Here is a 19,013-nt window from a genome sequence, read left to right on the forward strand (position 1 = left end):
CTTTGAAGGGTTCTTGCATAATCAATATCATCCTGGCAAGAGCTGGCTCATTGTTGGCGTGTGGCTTTATCAGGCATTTTCCTCAGGCCCTGAACATTCAAAAGAATGTTATCAGTGATTTTTCATCCTTTGAGAGTATGTTTGGATTTGAAACTGTCAAAATGCATTTGGAGCCAAGCCTGTTGAATAAATGGATGGGTGATGAATCTAGAAAACAGGATATTTAGAGAAGTGATGAAAAAGAAATGATACTAAAACTTTTTTTTTTTTTAGCTGTGTACATTTTGGAATAAATGGAATATTTAACACCCCAAGGTGACTTGAAACAGGACTTAAGCTTGTTCTCTATAGAAACCAGAGAAAGGCTATCAGAGGCGTACCTCTCTGAGAAAATGCCAGGTGGGTAGCCATGTTATTTATATAGACGAATAACTTGAGAACTTTCTCAATACTCTCGTCAGATGAATAGAGGATATTATTCCTGCGATAAAGCCTCCTGGCTCCTTGTCTCCGGTTCCCAATGCTTTAGTAATCACCTGGGCTTCACAGCAAATGTCATTAACCTGTGGAAAGAAAAAAGGAAATTTGATCTACTTCCACATCTTTGTCTGTCAGATGTGTAGACAACAGAGAGCTATGGAGAAGGTCAAAGAAAGCAGCAAATTGTGAACACTAACTCTTTCCCTCCCTCCCCCCTACATACAGTAGGACTCACTCATACTCCAAAGATATTTATGTGCTCTCTAAGTAATTATGTGTACAACTGGTTTTTTAATGGAATAAAGAGAGACTGGGAAGGTTGCAAAAGAATTGTTTCTTTGTAATAATCTAAGATTTTTCTTTCAGAAGAGAATGCTAAGGAAAAAACACACAAAACTGTATCAATATTACTCCCATTCTGCTCTCCCCCCCAAATCACACCCTGCAAGATTAGTCTCCTGATTTTCCAAAACACTTTGCTTGCTTTTGGCACTACTTGATTTTCATATCAAGAGTAGTTATCTATAGAAATATTAACCATGTGCTTAACCTGCAACAAGGAGCAATATATTAAAAAACAGTAAAAGTACTAACAAATGACTAAGCTAGAAGAAGAAAATCGGTAAAGGAAGGCAGAAGAGTTAAGAGAGGTAATCAAATTTGACTGTCAGTCTTAACATTGAACTTGATGCTATACAACCATTACTCTAGGAACTGTTTATTATTTTAGATCTGTTTGTCATCTAGGAAAAAAAAAAGCAGTTTCATGGCTCTTTTTCCATAGTGATTTGGAGATGTTCCTATTGGCATATCATATAATTAAGTATGTGATCATTGAAATTTATATAAATCCTTTTATTCTTTCCAGCTTCACTTCCTGTATTTGTTTGGCTTACTGGTTAGTTTTAGACTTTGACTTATGTTTTCAGGCCATAACGATTTTTGTTTTGGTTCAACAAATCAATTTTGTAAAAATTAAGAAACAAATAAAATCAAAGCAACAGAACAAACTTAGTTAATACATACCGAAGCATACCAATAGAATCAAGTATTTTAATTCGTGTATGCATATATGTGTAGATATTAAGGGAGGGTATTTTTTTCACAATGTCCCTGTTGTAAAAGAACATCTGATTTTCACATTTGGGGGCTTCAAAGAAACATTTTGCCCCAGATTTTCCATATAAAGTAACAAAATGACTATTATTTCTGAACTACATATTATCTAGATGGTGTTGTGTTTATAATAAAAGGGCCTAGAATAGATGTTGACGGGCAGCAGATGTTGATAAGCAGAAATTTTTTATATAAATAAAAAATTGCAAAGCCTGCATGAATTCAACACCTTCATGAACTCATTCCTGTCATGTTTGTTTCTTTAGTGCTCATATTTCAAGCACTTTCGTGAAGGGTTCTCTCTTCTAAATTGAGGAGTATTGTAGGATTGTAAAGCAGGTGATACCAGGAATTGAGTTTTTTCTTACTTTCATATGAGAAACACTTGTTCCAAGAGAGGAGCCTGATAGTGATGCTGGGCCTAGAGGATCTAGTTTGTAGTTTGTTATGTTATTGGGTGGAGGGGCCTCAAGGCTTGTGCTTTGGCGTGATTTCTCGGTGCTGTGATTCTAGCCGGAACTATGTGCCTTCTCTACCCAACATCGCTAATGCGACTTCAGGCAAATTGTGTAGTGATTTTAAGTTCTAAACGAATATTATTACTGGCTTCAGATATAACTTGTAGTAATCAATTAAGTTTCAAGGATGCTTTCAATTTAGTCCTTCTAGAAATAAAGAAAGAAGTCTAGAATTCTTTGCAGTTAGAGGAATAATGTCTGCCCATGCGAGGCCTATTTTCAGACCCCTTTTGATTCGTGTCAGTACCGTTTTGGATAATAGACGTGTTTATTTTTGTTTCCAGGAAGCCATTTCCTTCTACACAGTGATGATAAACTTAGGTATCTCTCTTCTCAAAGGCAACAGTTATAGGGGACATGAGAGCCAATATGCCATGGCTTTCATCTTTCCAAATGTAAATATGTCACCCTGCTTTGGTCGGTCTCCATTAATATCGCCGCAGTACATTACAGAATATTTTGACATTTAGATCCCTGGGTATTAAAAGGGAATTTTAAAGAGAGCGCCATGATATAGTCACATGAATGCAAAGGAACATGGCTATTTCCAGTGAATTTGTCTTTCTTACGCTGCTTCTTGGGGAACAGACGAGGGCTTCATACCTCACTGCGGTGAGTGCAAAGAACACTGCTGATGAGACCAAAAATCTTGGGCTTGGGGACACTTTGTTGCTCTGACAATGCGGACAGGTTGTTTAAACCCTTTGAAACCCTTTGAGTCTCAGTTTTCTTTTCCATGTATCAAATAATAAATAATATGTGCTTTACTCGTGTCCGAGGGTTGGGGGTGTAAGATGTGGGTACTAAATGAACAAACACGTTGCAAACTGTCATCCATTGTATAAATATTGGAGTAAATTAGTTACTTGCCTTTGGTTACAAGCCGCAGAAATGAATCTTCGCTAACTAAATCTAGAAGGAATTTATTGGAAGGCTATCAGAGGCTCACAAAAGTGCCAGGAGCCTAGAAGACCATGCTGGGACGTGGGAGGCATAAAGCATCTCCAGAGACAAATAAGTGGGGCACTGTAGAATCCCTGGCAGGAACTATCTAGGGGAAGGGGCGGAGCGCTAGAACTTCCAGGCCCTTTGACCTTGTGCTCAGATTTAATACTGGGGAAGGAGTACCCAGTTTGCTCAAACCGAATCTGGCGCTAGTGTTTAGGGTAGGGAAGGGCATGGTCCCTGATTGTTGTCCCACCAGATTGTGTCTGATGGGTAAGAAGTCATTTCTTGAAAGGAATCAGAGCTGACAGAAAATGAATGGATGGTGGACAACCCCCATATCCAACAATGTGAAATCCATATTCCTTACTTCCCAGTTTTGGATATAAAATGTACACATTCGAATTTAGTGACTCTGAGACTTTGTCCCCTGCAACGAAAGAGATGGCAATTTTTCCCTTCTTGGAGTTTCACCGGACAACCCCCAAGAACATAATGATTGCTCAGACCAAAGGTTCAGTCCTGGCTATTATGGTCTAAAATAGAGAAGAGAAAACGTGAGAGCTGCCTCAGCCGACTGAGGAGTCAGTCCTCTTTGGGGCTGCCATTGATGTTGCTATCCATTGTGACCCTACTGAACTCCAATGGTCCCTCTCCTCTGGCCCCAGCCTCCTTGTCCACTTCTTAAGGGTGGGGTTGGCTGGATAATCATTGCAAATCAGGGGGCCTGATAACTAAAGAAACGAGCTGTCTGTTATTGAAAGCTGCTGCCGAGCTGGGGTCCTGGCTATCATTTCTCTCTGCATGTAGAGGTGAAAGAGGGCATCTCTCTGTTCCCTAAATTCCTCCAGGCTTGGCCGTGATGCTGGTGAGGGGGTCCAGAGGATTTATTTTCTCTGTCATTTGCTATGTCTAGACTATTCCTTTCTCCTGATCTCTGAGCACCGGTCCTGGGGGCGGAGGAAGTCCCTCCCACTTTCTGTCCCAACGCCCAGCCCTGTGTGCTACCCTAGTACAAGTGAAAGGTTTTTTTGTTTCATTTTTTTTTTTCCATGAGAAAACGCAATCTTTTAAAGGTATTTTTTACTGCCTTTACGATCTTTCTTAAAGACTCAGAGGGAAATACAAGAATGTTGTGATTTAGCTAATATGTCTAACCACTCCTTCAGATGGGAGAGCAACTTGGTTTTGAATAAAAATTGAGTCAGAGAAAATTAAGGCACTTAAAATAAGGACTGAAATGCAGCTATGGAAGTATGACTGACTGGTCAGTTTGATGAGGCAAGAGCTATGTGTCTTTTTGCTCCCCTTCTCCTGCCCAATCTGAATTCCTTCCATTCTCTTCACAGGGTTTGCTTACTTGGCTCATTTGAAGAAAGCTTATTTTTCCATGGGTCCCCACATGTTTCCCGGTTGGTATAATCAAGTAAAGAAAACAGTGATAGTGCTTGAGTTGGTAGTGGCAGGACAGCAGTGAGGAGGAAGACAGGTGAATTTGAGGTAAAAGACTGGTGGACATTAAAGAAAGCATGTGGATCTTGCCTCTCAAGCTGCTGAGGCAAGGCCAAGGGAAAATTCTAGTGTAGAAATATACCTGTGCCTTTCCTTTCTTCCCATCCCCAAAACAAAGTACAGTGACTTTTGCATGGAGACAAGGTTAGGACATGGAAGTCTTATTTTATTCTTGCGCTTTTTGGCCTTCTAAGCAGATCTCAAATACCAAGTCACTTGTAAAGAAGATAGTAGTTCTGTACTCAGATGAGCCCTATGGGACGTTTGGGAAGAAGAGAAACAGACTAAAGCTGCTGGATCCTATTGTATATTAGGTTAAGTTGCCCTGTGTCAGGACTTCTCATAAAAGTTAAGTGGTTACCAAGCTGGGGGCCAAGTAGCAGTGTATGTTAAAGTTTGAGCTTATTTCCTTAGTTGAGATTTTTTTTTAAATAAAAAAACTCAGTGGATACAAACTTCAGTTTAGGGTGATACCAGGCTTTCTTATAATGCATAGCTATCCAGAAATATTTCCAAAGATGCCACAAATGGTTTGTTTGGGAAACTTCCTCCCCACATATTAACTGGATCAGTGTTTGCTGTGAAATCGGAACACATGAGAGTAATCAGATCTGCTGGGAAGATGATAGTTTGGAATTTCTGCTTTCCAAAGCATTTCACAATTTCAATCATGTTTTTTTTCTTTTTTTCTTTTTTCCCTGAGAACTCTGTATCCTATGGTATCTCTATCTAGTTATAAATGCCTCCAGGCTATATTCTACAGCTCAGTCAGCATGCTGTCCAACAAAAGTTATGTTCATTTATAATACATTTCAACTGTTTGGCAGAGTCTTATCAATATGCTTTGGCTTACCAAACAGAAAGATTAGCATCTAGCTTGCGCATTTGCTTTTTTTCTCTAACACAGATGTATTTTTTTTTTTTTAAATCAAGACATCTTGTTCAAATATTTTTGTTCAACTTTGGATGATGTTCCAGAAAAGGTATGAAAGAGGCTCTGTGAAATATTTTTGGTGTGATATAATGAGTCAAATAAGGAGCAGCATACCTTGCAATTTTCAACACATCAAAAATGTGCTCAGGGTATTAAAGGAAAGAGAAGTTGAAATACACCATGCCTGTTTTCTGTTCCTTAGCACATTTTGGCAATAGCCACAATTGTTTACATGGGGGAACATGAGTCAATCTAATTTAACATGATGTTAATGTGTTTTGGAATAAAAATGTGTAGAATATATCATGAAATTATGCTCTGGTACTAGAATCAAATAATGTCAGAACTGAAAGAGCTAAGAAGGTATTCAGTTTTACACTCTCATTTAAATTCAGGCCCAAACTGGTGAAATTACTTGCCCAAGATAAAATAGCTAGACATTTGCAAAGCTCAAATGAATTTGATTTTACACTCTTTGTCGACTGTTCTACCTTTCCACGAAGATGGTGATATGTTCTCTCTATGGTCCCTCTCCTCACATTTAAAAGACTACTTTGGATACATACTTCATTTGAGGTGATCAAACTATGTCAGAATATCAAATGACAGATTGTGAAAATTAAAACCATGGCTAAATTATTACCCAGCCTATAGAGCCTCTGCATCTCCTCCATTAGCCTAAAAAATTGAATCAACTATTCAGGTAGGTTGGGAAAAGTTCATGTTTTTTCTGAAGTTTACATCATGATTCTGTGACTGAATTTGCCCAAATTTGCAACCTATTTCTATAATAGGACAATAGACTTTAAGAGCAGAATAAAATTGGAGATCACGGAGAGGGCATTAAAATCTTTGAAAGGGGAAGCTGAATTTCTTGGATAAAAATACTTAAAGGAAACCATTTGTTTGAGTCCTAGCGTGTTGAGTAGTAAAGGAGAATGCAATTTCCATATGAGCTTTGACCACAGCAAGCAAGATTATCTTTCCTCAAATCCTTAGGGGTAATAGTAGGTGTCAGACAGACTTAGGTTCAAACCTGGATCTGTCACACAAGCTGTGATCTTAAACTTGGCTCTCAATTTCCTTATCAAAGAAATGGGTAAAACAATAGCTAACCTCAGGGTATTGCAGTAATTCCATTGCAAAAATCAGTTACATTTCTGTATAGTAACTACAAACTACTGGAAAGAGAAATTAAGAAAATCCAATTTACAATAGCATCAAAAAGAATAAAATACTTAGGAATAAATTTAAAGAAGTGAAAGACCTGTACCCTGAAAACTATGACATTGATGAAAGAAATTGAGGAGGACACAAATAAAAGGAAAGATATCCCATGATCCTTGAGTGGAAGAATTAATATCGATAAAATGTCTATTCTACTCAAAGCAATATACAGATTCAATGCAATCCCTATCAAAATTCCATGGCATTTTCCACAGAAATAGAAAAAAAGAATCCTAAAATTCATATGGAATCCCAAGAGACCTGAAATAGCTAAAGCAATCTTGAGAGAGAACAAAGCTGAAGGGATCACACTTCCTGATTTCAAACTATATTACAAAGCTATAGTAATCAAAACAGTAATATGTTGGCATAAAAAACAGACACATAGATCAACGCAACAGACTAGAGAACCCAGAAATAAAATCTTGCATATATGATCAACTAATTTTTTTTTACAAAGGACACAAGAATAAACAATGGGAAAAGAATAGTCTCTTCAATAAATGGTATGACGAAAGCTGTATATCCACATGCAAAAGAATGAAATTGGATCCCTATTTTACACTATACACAAAAATCAATTCAAAATGGATTAAATAATTGATGTAAGACCTGAAACCATAAAAGTCCAGAAGAAAATATAGTGGGTAAGCTCCTTGAAATTGCTCTTGGAAATGATTTTTTGGGTCTGACACCAAAAGCAAAGGTAACAAAAGCAAAAATAAACAAGTGGGACGCCATCAAACTAAAAAGATTCTGAAGAACAAAAGAAACTATCAACAAAATGAAAAGGCGACCTATGGAATGGGAGAAAAATATTTGCAAATCTCTTATTCATTAAGGGGTTAATAGCCAAAATATACAAGGAACTTACACAACTCAGAAAAAAACCCCAATTAAAAGATGGGCAGAACTGCACAGACATTTTTTCAAAGAGGACATACAAATGACCAACAGGTACATAAAAATGTGCTCAACATTACTCAACATCAGGAAAATACATATCAAAACCACAATGAGATATATCACCCTACTCCTTTACACATATCTATTATCAAAAAGACACAAGGTAACAAATGCTGGCAAGGATGTGGAAAAAGGGAACCCTTGAACACTGTTGGGAATGTAAACTGGTACAGCCATATGGAAAACAGTATGGAGATTCCTTAACAAAATTAAAAATAGAGCTACAATATGATCCAGTCATCCACTTCTGAGTATATATCCAAAGGAAACACAATTACTATCTTGAAGAGGTATCTGTACTCCGGTGTTCATTCCAACATTTTTGACAATGGCCAAGGTCTGGAAACAATCTAAATGTTCATTGATGGATGAATGGATAAAAAAAAATGTGGCGACATAATAATGGAATATTGTTTGGCCTGTCAAAAGACACAAATCCTACATTTGCAACAACATGGATAAACCTGGAGGACATTATGGTAAGTGAAAGAAGACACAGAGAAAAAGACACATATTCCACGGTATCACTTATATGTGGAATCTTAAAAAAGAAAAAATGTTCAACTCATAGAAACAGAGTGGAATGGTGGTTGCCAGGGACACAAGGGTGGGGGAAGTAGTTCTAAGATGAATAAGATATGAGGATCTGGTGTATAACATGGTGATTTGTTGATAATACTGCATTATATAATTGAAATATGCTAAGAGAGAGGAACTTAAGTGTTCTCAAACAAAAAGTAAATATGTGAGGTGAGGGATGTGTTAGTTAACTTCATGGTGGGAATCCTTTCCCCATGTATACATGTATGACATCATCACATTGTACAATTTAGACTACAATTTTATTTGTTAATTATACCTCAGTGAAGTTGAAAAAAAATATGATGTATAACAGCAAGAGGTAGATTCTAATTGTCTACCTCATTATATCTGGCTGGCCTTGTGACTAGCTTTGACTTTGAATGTAGCAGAAGTGATGTGAGTTCTGGGATCTGGGCTTGCTGAGAGTATATAGTTTCTGCCTTTGCCTTCTTGAAGTGCTGCCCTGATACCACCATGAAAGGAAGTTGATTTAGTTTATTGAAGGATGAGAGGCTACACAGAGGAGAAATGATCTATCCCAGCCAACAGGTGGGCAAGTGGCCACACGTGTGAGCAAGGCCACCTTAGTCCTTCCAATCTAGTTGATCCATCAATTGAATGCAGCCATATGTGAAAGTTGGGTGATAAATCGACACCTGCTACATGGATACACTTATACTAGGAGGGCATACAAATGCTGTTTTGGCATGCAGATGTTTGTGAGCTTGTGCCCACATCCCACTTTGGTTTGAGTTTTCCCTGAGGCTATTTCTTGTGGGAGTCTGTTGCATTCAGAGGCCCTATGCCTGCTCCTTTCCCCATTCACATGATTGGTGATACAAAGTATGAGGGCTACCACCTGTGTGATGCCTTGGCATTCGGGGTATGTATGAGGGTTTTGGCTCGTTTATGATGTTAGAGTTGCTGTCCACAGATTGTGTAATAATATACTGAATTAAGAAAAAAATGGCACAGGAGGTTAGGATTCCTTTTTTTCTAAGTCCCATTAAGATTCCATATTTGGTACATTTGTAGGACAGCACCAACAAAAAGTTAATTTTTAGTAAATGTGAACTATTACAACTATTAATAAATATCAGCTAATCATAATTTACATGGTGTTTTAAAGTTTATAAAGCATGCTTAACCAATTTATCTTAATTGAATCTCAAAATGATCCATTGGGGAAGTTTTTTCCATAGCTTAGAAAAATTTAACCTAAAGTTAGTAACTTGTTAAAATCATTAGAATCAGAAGTTAGAAGCAAGGCTTACACCCTGCTCTTTTGATGCTATTTTTAATTTCTAGTTTTCTTCTTCTGTATAAGGAACATGTAAACAATATGATATCATTGGTGCTTAGGGTATTAAATTTTGGTTTTCAGTGGAGAATTAATTATGTAATTTGATTTCAACTTTCCTCTTGGCTTAACTTCTGAGATGCTTGCTCTCTTAGGGTATTATTAGTTAACATGACGTTTACTTCTCTAATGTCCTTGCTTTAAATGAGTAAAAGTAATTCCTAACATATTTCGCATTTCCTTTCCTACTACAGAATGAAGTGGTACATATTATCACAAAGGTCTGAGAAGTAAAAGCATCTTCTTAAGTAGCTAGCAGTCTTACTGCAATGAAGCCTAGGTTAGCTATTAGTCCTCTAAGAAGCACAAAGAAGCCAGAGCAAAATACTTCCAGAGGTGGTAACTTGCAGTGGAGGTCATTAAAATGTTTTCTGCAAGAGACTAAGACAATTAGCCATTAAGGAAGTATAAATCAAAACCTTGAGATACCACTTGATGGCTATAATCAAAAGGACAGATAATAACAAGTGTTGACAAGATGTGGAATCATTAGAAACCTCATAGATTGCTGGTGGGAATTTAAAATGATATAGCCGCTTTGAAAAGTAGTCTAGCATTATCTAAAAATCTGAAAATTGAGTTACCATATAATTTCACCTTTAGGTATATACCCAAGGGAATTGAAAGTATATGTTCATGCAAAATCTTGTACGTGAATATTCATAACAGCATTTATCATAATAGCTAAAAAAGTGGAAATGACCCAAATGTCCAGCAACTAATAAATGAATAAATAAAATTTGGTATATCCATTACAATGGAATATTATTCGACAGCATTATTTTGACAATAAAGGAATGAAGTACTAATATACGCACCCACATGGATGAACCTTGAAAACATTATGCTAAATGAAAGAAGCTAGGCATAAAGTCTATAGTATGATTACATTTATATGAGATGTCCATAATAGGCAAATTCATAGAGACAAAGTAGATTAGGGGCTGTGTGGGGAATAGAGAGGTTGGGAGGTGGTGATTAAGGGTATAAAATTTCTTTTTGGGGTGATAAAAATGTTCTAAAATTGACTGTGGTGATGGACGCACAAATGTGTGACTATACTAAAAGCCATGGAACTGCACAATTTGAATGCATGAATTATATTTCAATAGAGCTGTTAAAAAAAGAAGAGAGACTAAAGCATTGGCTCAAGATATTTGAATGCCAAAAGCTGATCTAATATGAATGATATTCAAATTTTGAAGGAGATAAATCATCATAAAGTATATAGGAGTTGGAGATAAAAGCACTGGAGGCTATCTTCATTATTAACCAGGAAATCTGTGATTCAGTCTCAGAGGTGCGGCCTCTGGGCACTGAGGATGATATTGGTTTCTCCAGAAACACAAGCTATTGCCAATTGCGTTAAACACCTTGTTCCTCAATTTGCTGAACGTTGTAGAGAAAGGCAGTAGTGCAGTCAGTGTTCTTCTGAGGTTTTATCTTGTTCTTTCACTTGGAATATATTCCTTTGTTTCTTCATTTTACTTGACTCTCGGCGTTGGTTTTTATGCATTAGATAAAGCGGCCACCTCTCCCAGTCTTGAAGGAGTAGCCTCCTGTAAAAGATAAACCTTATTGTTCATCCATATCCTGGCTCTTTGTTGTCTCTCAAACCTTTGTATTGTCCAAGCAGTCTATTTCATTTTTAATGGCTCATTTTTAATGGCAGTTGAAGGTGTGCCAAGACCTGTCAGCATCCCAAAGGGGAGGATCTCAGTTAGCACTAGATTCAGGTTGATTGGAAGCCAGACCTTCAGGCAGCAGCTTTTAAAATATGCAAATATATACAGTCCTATGGGATCGCAAGCAGAAGCCCTACAGACCACCAGTGCCAGGCAGTCTAGAGATGTCCCCTCGTGGCAGCTGCAAAAACTAGGGCACCAGATGCATGTGAAAGGTACCTGGCACTCTGGGTGGTGCAAAGATGGCACCCACTGGCTGGAGAGGCAGAGGGGGAATGTAGAGATGGTGCCTGCTAGGAAACAAAAGAGAAAAAAAAAGCCTAGAGTTAAAAACAATGGCATCTACTTGTGGGAGCAAGGCTGAAGAAGAGTGTGAAGATGGAGCCCACTGGCTGGAGTGAGGCAGAGACAGATTGTAAAGATGGTGCCTGCTGGGAAAGAAAAAAGAAAAAAAAGAAAGAAAGAAAAAGCCTAGAGCTTTAAAAGAAAAAAAGATGGTACCCACTGGCTGAAGCAAGTTTACATCCCTGGAGAGCACCCCAAAACGCTTCCACATGTGTGTCAAATCAGATGCCTGCCCCTTAAGCCATCGCTTTAAGACAGGAAAATGATCCTTTCACATGCAAAGTCCAGGCGCCCTGTGATTGGCCACTTCTGCCTTGGGCCCTGGGGCTGGTGAGTCCACGTGCGAGCCCTTTTAAGAGCCATTCCTCAGATGGGGATGGCCTTGTGTGCCTCATTTTTCAGAGCTAGGGGTTTTGGTGGTTCCTCAGGTGCAGCTCTTAAAAGTTGTGGGTACTCAACGTGGGGTTCAAATTCTTTGCTCCTCGGGACAAGTTCCAGGTTTTGTGTTCCCTTCCAATTGTGGGTTGCTGTGCTGGGGCTGGGTTTTCTGGCTCGATTGTATCCCAGCCTCTCCTACCTACTTTGATGAGGGCCTTCTTTCGTTTGCTTAATGCATAGTAGTAGCTTGGCCAGTTTTTAGGTGTTTTTTTTTGGTTTTTGTTTTTTTCCCCAGAGGAAATTATTCCGTATGTAGCTGTAGATTAGGTGTAACCATGGGAAGAGGTGAATTCAGGATCCTGTTATGTCACCAACTTGAACGAGAAGCCTGGTCAGTGTTCTCAACAGCATTTAGGCTCTTGTATGAGCAGTGGGAGGAGGTGGGTCTGAGGAAGGGGAGAGAGCTAATGTTTATTCAAATCAGCTGCCATATTCAATGCACCATATCAGGCTCTCTGTCTCCCTTTTCACAATCATCCTATAAGACAGGTATTATTATTTCCACTTTAGAGTTGAGTAAATTGAGGCTGAAAGAGAACAAGCCTTGGTCACCTAGCCCACAAGTGGCAGCACCGGAATGTAAAACCAGCTCTATTTCTTGCTCAATTCTGTGACTTTCTTACTTAAATGTCTATGAGTGTGATCCAAAATCCCTGAATCAAACAAACATAGGGAATGGACAAATGAGTTTGGGGCCTACAGAACTGAGGACAGACGAAAACGCCACACAGAAATTCACCGTGATGCTGCTGCCCTGTATTAGGCTGGTTTGACTGATCAGATTCACCTTTAATTCAAGGGATGCGGTGATGTACTGCTGCCTGGAGACCGGTACCTGAGGGGATCCTGCTGACCAATACCCCACCTTCCCTTGCTAAACACATCTGATTGTTCTCCTTTGCAGATGGTCAAAGCACTAGCCCCTATAGCTAGATGCCCCCCTTGCTTCTGAGTGTCCCCTTGGCACCCAGGGACTGCTTCACCCAGGGAATGCTTTGTGTAACAAGGCTCCAGGCAGCTGCTGTGAGCCTGGAGGTCAGGCGAATATGGGCTGAGGACATGAGGACACCTGCCTCTTGCATGCAAAGATGAAACAAATGACAACATTTGTTGTCTTGGATCTGAGCAGCCCAGGCAGCGTGTGTGAGAGCCTCACAAGCTCTGTTTTCTTCCTAAGCATAGGTCCCTCTTTTCATATCTGGAGCAGGGAACAGATGTTTCATCAAAAGACACATTTAAAATAAAGATAATTATGCAGTAAGAGGCTTAATTACATCAGCTTATTCAGGTCCACTTAATTGCCTGACAGCCTGAGTGCCTCCCACTTATTTGCAGCAGAGGCTCTCCTGTTTTGCTGGTTTATCAAATCCTTTGATGGCTAGAGGAAGATGTTATTGACTTAGCAATTCAGAAAATATCAATTCCTTATATACAGCTGGTAGAGGAAAATGTAAATATTTTTAACAAACAATAAAGAATCATAATTTTCCTAGAGGTGGCTTATGGTGTCCTATAAATGATTAATAACTGGAATGACTCAGAGAGGTAAACCTGAACGAGATATTTCATCTTTAGTTGTCTCTTGGTCATATTTGAAATATTTTTGTCAAATTACAATCATAAGGAGAAGGTGATTTGCTAATTTAAGGAGGTCGTTTGGATCATGTGACAATGAGGCAATTGACCAAAATTTAAAGGCAGAGATTAGCTCTGTTTCAGACTGGTGTCCTCTTTCCCTTTTTTCTTCCTAGACTACCAGCCTTTTTGAAACAGCATTTTTTTTTTTTTACTCCCTGCCTCTATCTTCTCTCAACACTCATTTCCTCCACCAAAACTTGCATCCCGATTCCTTCCTGCCCAGATCAGTCTTCTGAAAACAAATGTTAAACTGTGCTTCTGTTTAGTCCTTCTTCCATTATGTGGTCTGTAGCATTTATGTAAACTCTTCCATGGCTTCCAGGATATTGCACCCTCCTGGACTTACCCCTTGAATCAGTTGGGATCCCAGCAGAAAACAGGTGACACATTCACAGAGTAACTGAAGGGAGTCTAATCCAGGGGCTCTTGACATAGATTGAGGGAGCCAACAAGCGATGAAGCAGTATGCTGAGACTAGAGATGGGAAAGCTGTGACCACCACTAGAGCTGAGAGGGGGAGCAGTTAGCAGACCTACTGCATGGAGAGCACCCACCTACAGAAGCTGTGGACTTCAGAGAGAGATAGGTAACCTGGGGCAACCCATTAGGGGAAGAGCTAGGGGAATATATACTCCAACTTCACTCTCTTCCTAGCCTCTAATCTCTGCCAGTGGTTCTCATTAGCCAGATTGGACCCAGTGCCAGAGGACAAGGGAGCTCACACAGGCAGTTCATATAAGTCAGCCTCCCTGAGCAGAGAGCAGGGTTGGAAGTGAATTTAAAATGGCAAATGGAAAATATTCACTACATCTCCATCTTTCTTATGTTTTCTTCTTAGTCTCACTTATTGGCATTTGATCCCTCACCATCTCTTATAAGTATAATGTTCCTGAAGGTTCTGGAGACCCTTCTTCTTTTGTCCTAGACAATCTCACCTGGTTCCTGCCTTCAACTATCACTGCTATGTTGATGATTTACAAGTCCCTATATCTAGTTCTTTTCTCTCAAACTCCGCTTGCTCGATGTGTCTATCTTAAATGACTCACCACTCCCTCCATTTTTAACACATTCAAATGGAACTCCTCTCAATTTAAGCTCATTCTTGGGATAATGTTCTTCTCCCATTTAGGCTGGAATCATTATACTTGTCTTTATTTCCTTTTAGCCAATTGGCTACTAAGTTCTGTGAATTCCATCTCTGAATTCTCCCCAATATCCCTTCCCTCCTTCCTATCACTATGGGCAAGGCAATAGTTCATACTTTCATTTCTTCTTATGTGCCTTTTCTATAATAACTTTCTTGCTTTTAGTCTTTAACTTTTACATTGTCCTCCACACCATTTCTGAAGTTATCTTTCTAAGCCAGTTTACATTTTGTTAAATTCTTAAGGAAAAGCCTTCAATGTCTTAACATTACCTAAAGAATAAACTCAATTGCTTAGGATGGTTTTCATAGCCCATTCCATCGTAATCCCAACCTGTCTGTCTATCCTCATAGCTTAGTATATATATCCTTTTAAGTAATTCACACTTTATACCTCCCTTCCTTCTATTGTGCTACTCTCTCTGCCTCCTCTCTTCCTTTAAATCCAGATGAGCAAATGTAAATGAGGGAAGTAGTCCATGTAATACAACGGGGAGGGTAGAAGACTGTGGCCACTGGAGAGAGGAGGCCAGTGTAAAGGACGTTGTTTTTATTTAAGTTCTGTGGATTGTTGTCCTGTAAGAATGTAGAAACTTTGTTTTTCGATGTTTATTTTTCAAGACTACCTAAAGAATTTGAATTTTATATGTATCTGCAAGCAACCAACAATCACGTGACTTTATCACGTGTTCAGGATCTACTTGTATTAAAGCCTCTCTGACAGTTGCAGTACAACAGATCTTTGATAGGCACGTTCGACATCCACCGATGAGAGCAATTTGAACATTGCATATGCTACACAAGTTTCCATATCTAGCTGCTCATTATCCAGTGGAAATCAATGGCCACATCCCATGTCTTTTCTGCATGTAGGAAATACAACACTGTGGTTAAAAAAAAATTATGGAGCAAGGCAGGTATCTGATGATTTTCAAATGTTGGAAGCTGAAACCTGCTTACATTCCTGCATCCTGAGAGATTTGGGGGCAGTCCATCAATTTTCCGAACACATGATGGCAAAAGCAGCTACCTATGGAGACCCAAGGTTTAATGATCAGAAGAGAATGCAATGAAGTGCTATTTTTCTGAAGCAGTGGAGTGATGGTTGATTTGCAGCTTCTAACAGGGTGACTCTGGATTCAAGGCTGACCGCAGATACCTGAACATGGGATAGTCGTATTTGATGGCTTTATCAGCAAGGAAGTGACCAGTGCTGTGAATTAACTCTTTAAGGGGGTAGGTTTTGTGGACTTTCATACACTAATTTTGCATTCTCACCTGGTTACCTGAATAGAATGGGTCAAAACTTTGACTGGAGAATTAGAAAAGGTCTTAGGAAAGTGAAAAATGAGTTGTCCAGATTATTAGAATACTCCGACTTCTTGGAATTTATAGACTTCTATAAGGCTAGAGTTTTGCCAAAACTCACACCACAGCACCTAATCCTCTTACTGGAGCGGGAAGGTGCGAGGCTCCCAGCTGCTTGCTGGGTCTCTCGTGGGTACTCGAACACAGCATGCATCTCCAAGTAGCGGCAATAGTGCCTGTGGTGTGGTGAGACCAGGTGCCTCGTTTTTGGGTCACCAGTCTGAGATACAGCAAGCAGGCCACTAAATAACCAAGACCACTTATGGGTGAACCTCCTACTCCTAACTCCTGTACGCCTTTGGGTATTCTCACGATGGACTTTATTTTAGATTTTATATCATCTATCCTCCTGTAGTTGTGATGATGGATACACTTTTTTCTTTTCTTTCTTTTTTTTTTCCATTCAAGACAGGGAATACTTTATTCAAACCCATCAGAGAAATGGACAGTTTGGGTCTGTAACAAAGCATCATGTTTTAAAGTCTAGGCCAGTAATTGTATACAAGAGTATATACACTGCTACCTATAATGTAACTGATTAGACAACAGCTTTTCAATGTTTAAAACAGAATAAACTTCACTGTGAAAGCAGCACCTCTGTGACATATTAACTGTAGTATTTCTCTCCTTCTTCCTCACCGTCTCCTTCAACAGATTCCACACCACCCACATCATAATCCTTTTCAAGGGCAGCCGTGTCCTCTTGGGCCTCAGAAAACTCTCTGTCCTCCATGCCCTCACCTACGTGCCTGTGAACAAAGGTACACCTGGCATCCATCAGGTCAGACTCATGGTCCAGGTGTGCCCAGGCCTCAGTTCCAGGTGTGGTACTGCTCAGCGTGCACACAGCTCAGTGTGCTTTGGCCAGGTCTCCACCAGGTACCACAGTGGGAAGCTGGGAATTAATGCCACCTTCGAAGTCAGTGGGATACCCGTCCACACACTGGATAGTATGCTTGGTCTTGATCATGACAGTGGTGGCATCGACATCTTTGGGGATCACATCACCATGGTACAGCAGGCAACGAGCCATGTATTTACCATGGTAAGGGTCCCATTTCCCCATCCTGTTGCTGGCTCAAAGCATGCATTGATGATCTCTGCTACAGAAAGCTGCTCCTGTAGGCTTTCTCAGCAGAGCTGACAGGGACAAATGTGGTCAGAGGGAAATGGATGCAAGGATGGGATACCAGTTTGGTCTGAAATTCAGTCAGGTCAACATTCAGGGCTCTATCAAATCTGAGGGAAGCAGTGATGGGAGACACAATGTGATCTATCAGCCTATTCAAGTTAGCGTAGGTTGGGTGCTCAATATTGAGGTTTCTATGGCAGATGTCATAGATGGCCTCGTTGCCAACCATGAAGGCACAATCAGAGTGCTCCAGGGTGATATGGGTGGTGTGGATGGGGTTGTAGGGCTCAACTGCAGCTATGGAAACCGGGGGGTGTGTGGGGTGTGACTGGATAAATGGAGAACTCCAATTTGGACTTCTTGCCATAATTGACAGAGAGACGTTCTATCAGCAGTGAGGTAAACTGAGAACCAGATCCCCCGCCAAAGCTGTGGAACACCTGGAAGCCCTGAAGACCTGTACACTGGTCGGCCAGTCTCCGAATTCAGTCCAAGACAAAGTCAATGATCTCCTTGCCAGTGGTGTGGTACCCACGAGCTGAGTTGTTGGCAGCATCTTCCTTGCCTGCTCCGAGTGGAAGAGCTGGCAATAGGTGCCAGGGTGAACTTCATCAATGACTGTATGTTCCAGGTCTACAAATACTGCCCTGGGCACATACTTGCCAGCACCTGTCTCACTGAAGAAGCTGGTGAAGGAGTCATCTCCTCCAATGTCTTGTCACCTGGCTCTGGTCATCGGGCTGGATGCCATGTTCCAGGCAGTAGACCTCCCAGTAGGCATTGCTGATCTGGACACCATGCATGGTTGATGCTTTGCAGCTGCCAGGTGGAGAGGAAGAGATTATTTCTTCTTATAGTGCGACTCTTAGGTGGTCGATGTAAAAGAAACTGCCTGGATACACTTTCTTAAATGGGATGCTTTATCCCCTGAACTTCACCATTCCTGGCCCCACAGAAACCTCATTAAAAGGCCTGGCTTCTCACCTCCCCAAAACAGAATACCCTAAACCTCAGAAATCCCTATAGCCCTCCTTTGTTCATTGAAATCCTTTCCATCATTCGTGGTCCAGTTCAAATGACTACTTGTTTTTGTGAATTATTTCCTGATTAGCCAACCAGAATCAATGGATCCTTCCTGTGCGCTGCTCTAGGTATCTACTGCAGGAGAGGGAAAGAATGGGTGTCAAATTATATACAGATTCACAATGTGACAGATTTTGTGCAAATAAGAAATATTATCTTGTTTATTCCTCACGACCACATTGTGAGATAGTATTTTTAGCTCCATTTATGAGTAAGAAAACTAAGGCTCAAAGAAGAATTATAACTTGCTTAAGATCACACAGATATTAGTAAGTGGTAGAACCAGGATTCATATATGAGTCCTTTCCAGACTAAAAGTCTGTATTTCTCTCCACAACACATTGTTTTCCAGTTTATTTCATTTCTTCTATAGCACATTTAGTTTTTTACATCAGAGAGGCAAACTCAATTTTTTCAGGTGTCAGGTGGGTAATATAATTGTGTGGACTGGCCAAATGTAAATCAGCAAAGAATGAGCAGGAGAGTGCATGCCCACCTTAAAGCATTCAAATTAGAAACTCAGCAAAACAAGGAAACAAA

At 39.9% G+C, this 19,013-nt stretch overlaps 1 pseudogene; it reads right to left on the reverse strand.

Annotated features, from left to right (window-relative positions):
* Positions 1-16,865: 16,865 nt before the first annotated feature.
* LOC109445563 (tubulin alpha-1A chain) lies at positions 16,866-18,193 on the reverse strand (annotated as a pseudogene).
* Positions 18,194-19,013: the final 820 nt, after the last annotated feature.

The sequence above is a fragment of the Rhinolophus sinicus genome, linkage group LG03 (genome assembly GCF_036562045.2).
Source record: "Rhinolophus sinicus isolate RSC01 linkage group LG03, ASM3656204v1, whole genome shotgun sequence".
Taxonomy (NCBI): Eukaryota; Metazoa; Chordata; class Mammalia; order Chiroptera; family Rhinolophidae; genus Rhinolophus; species Rhinolophus sinicus.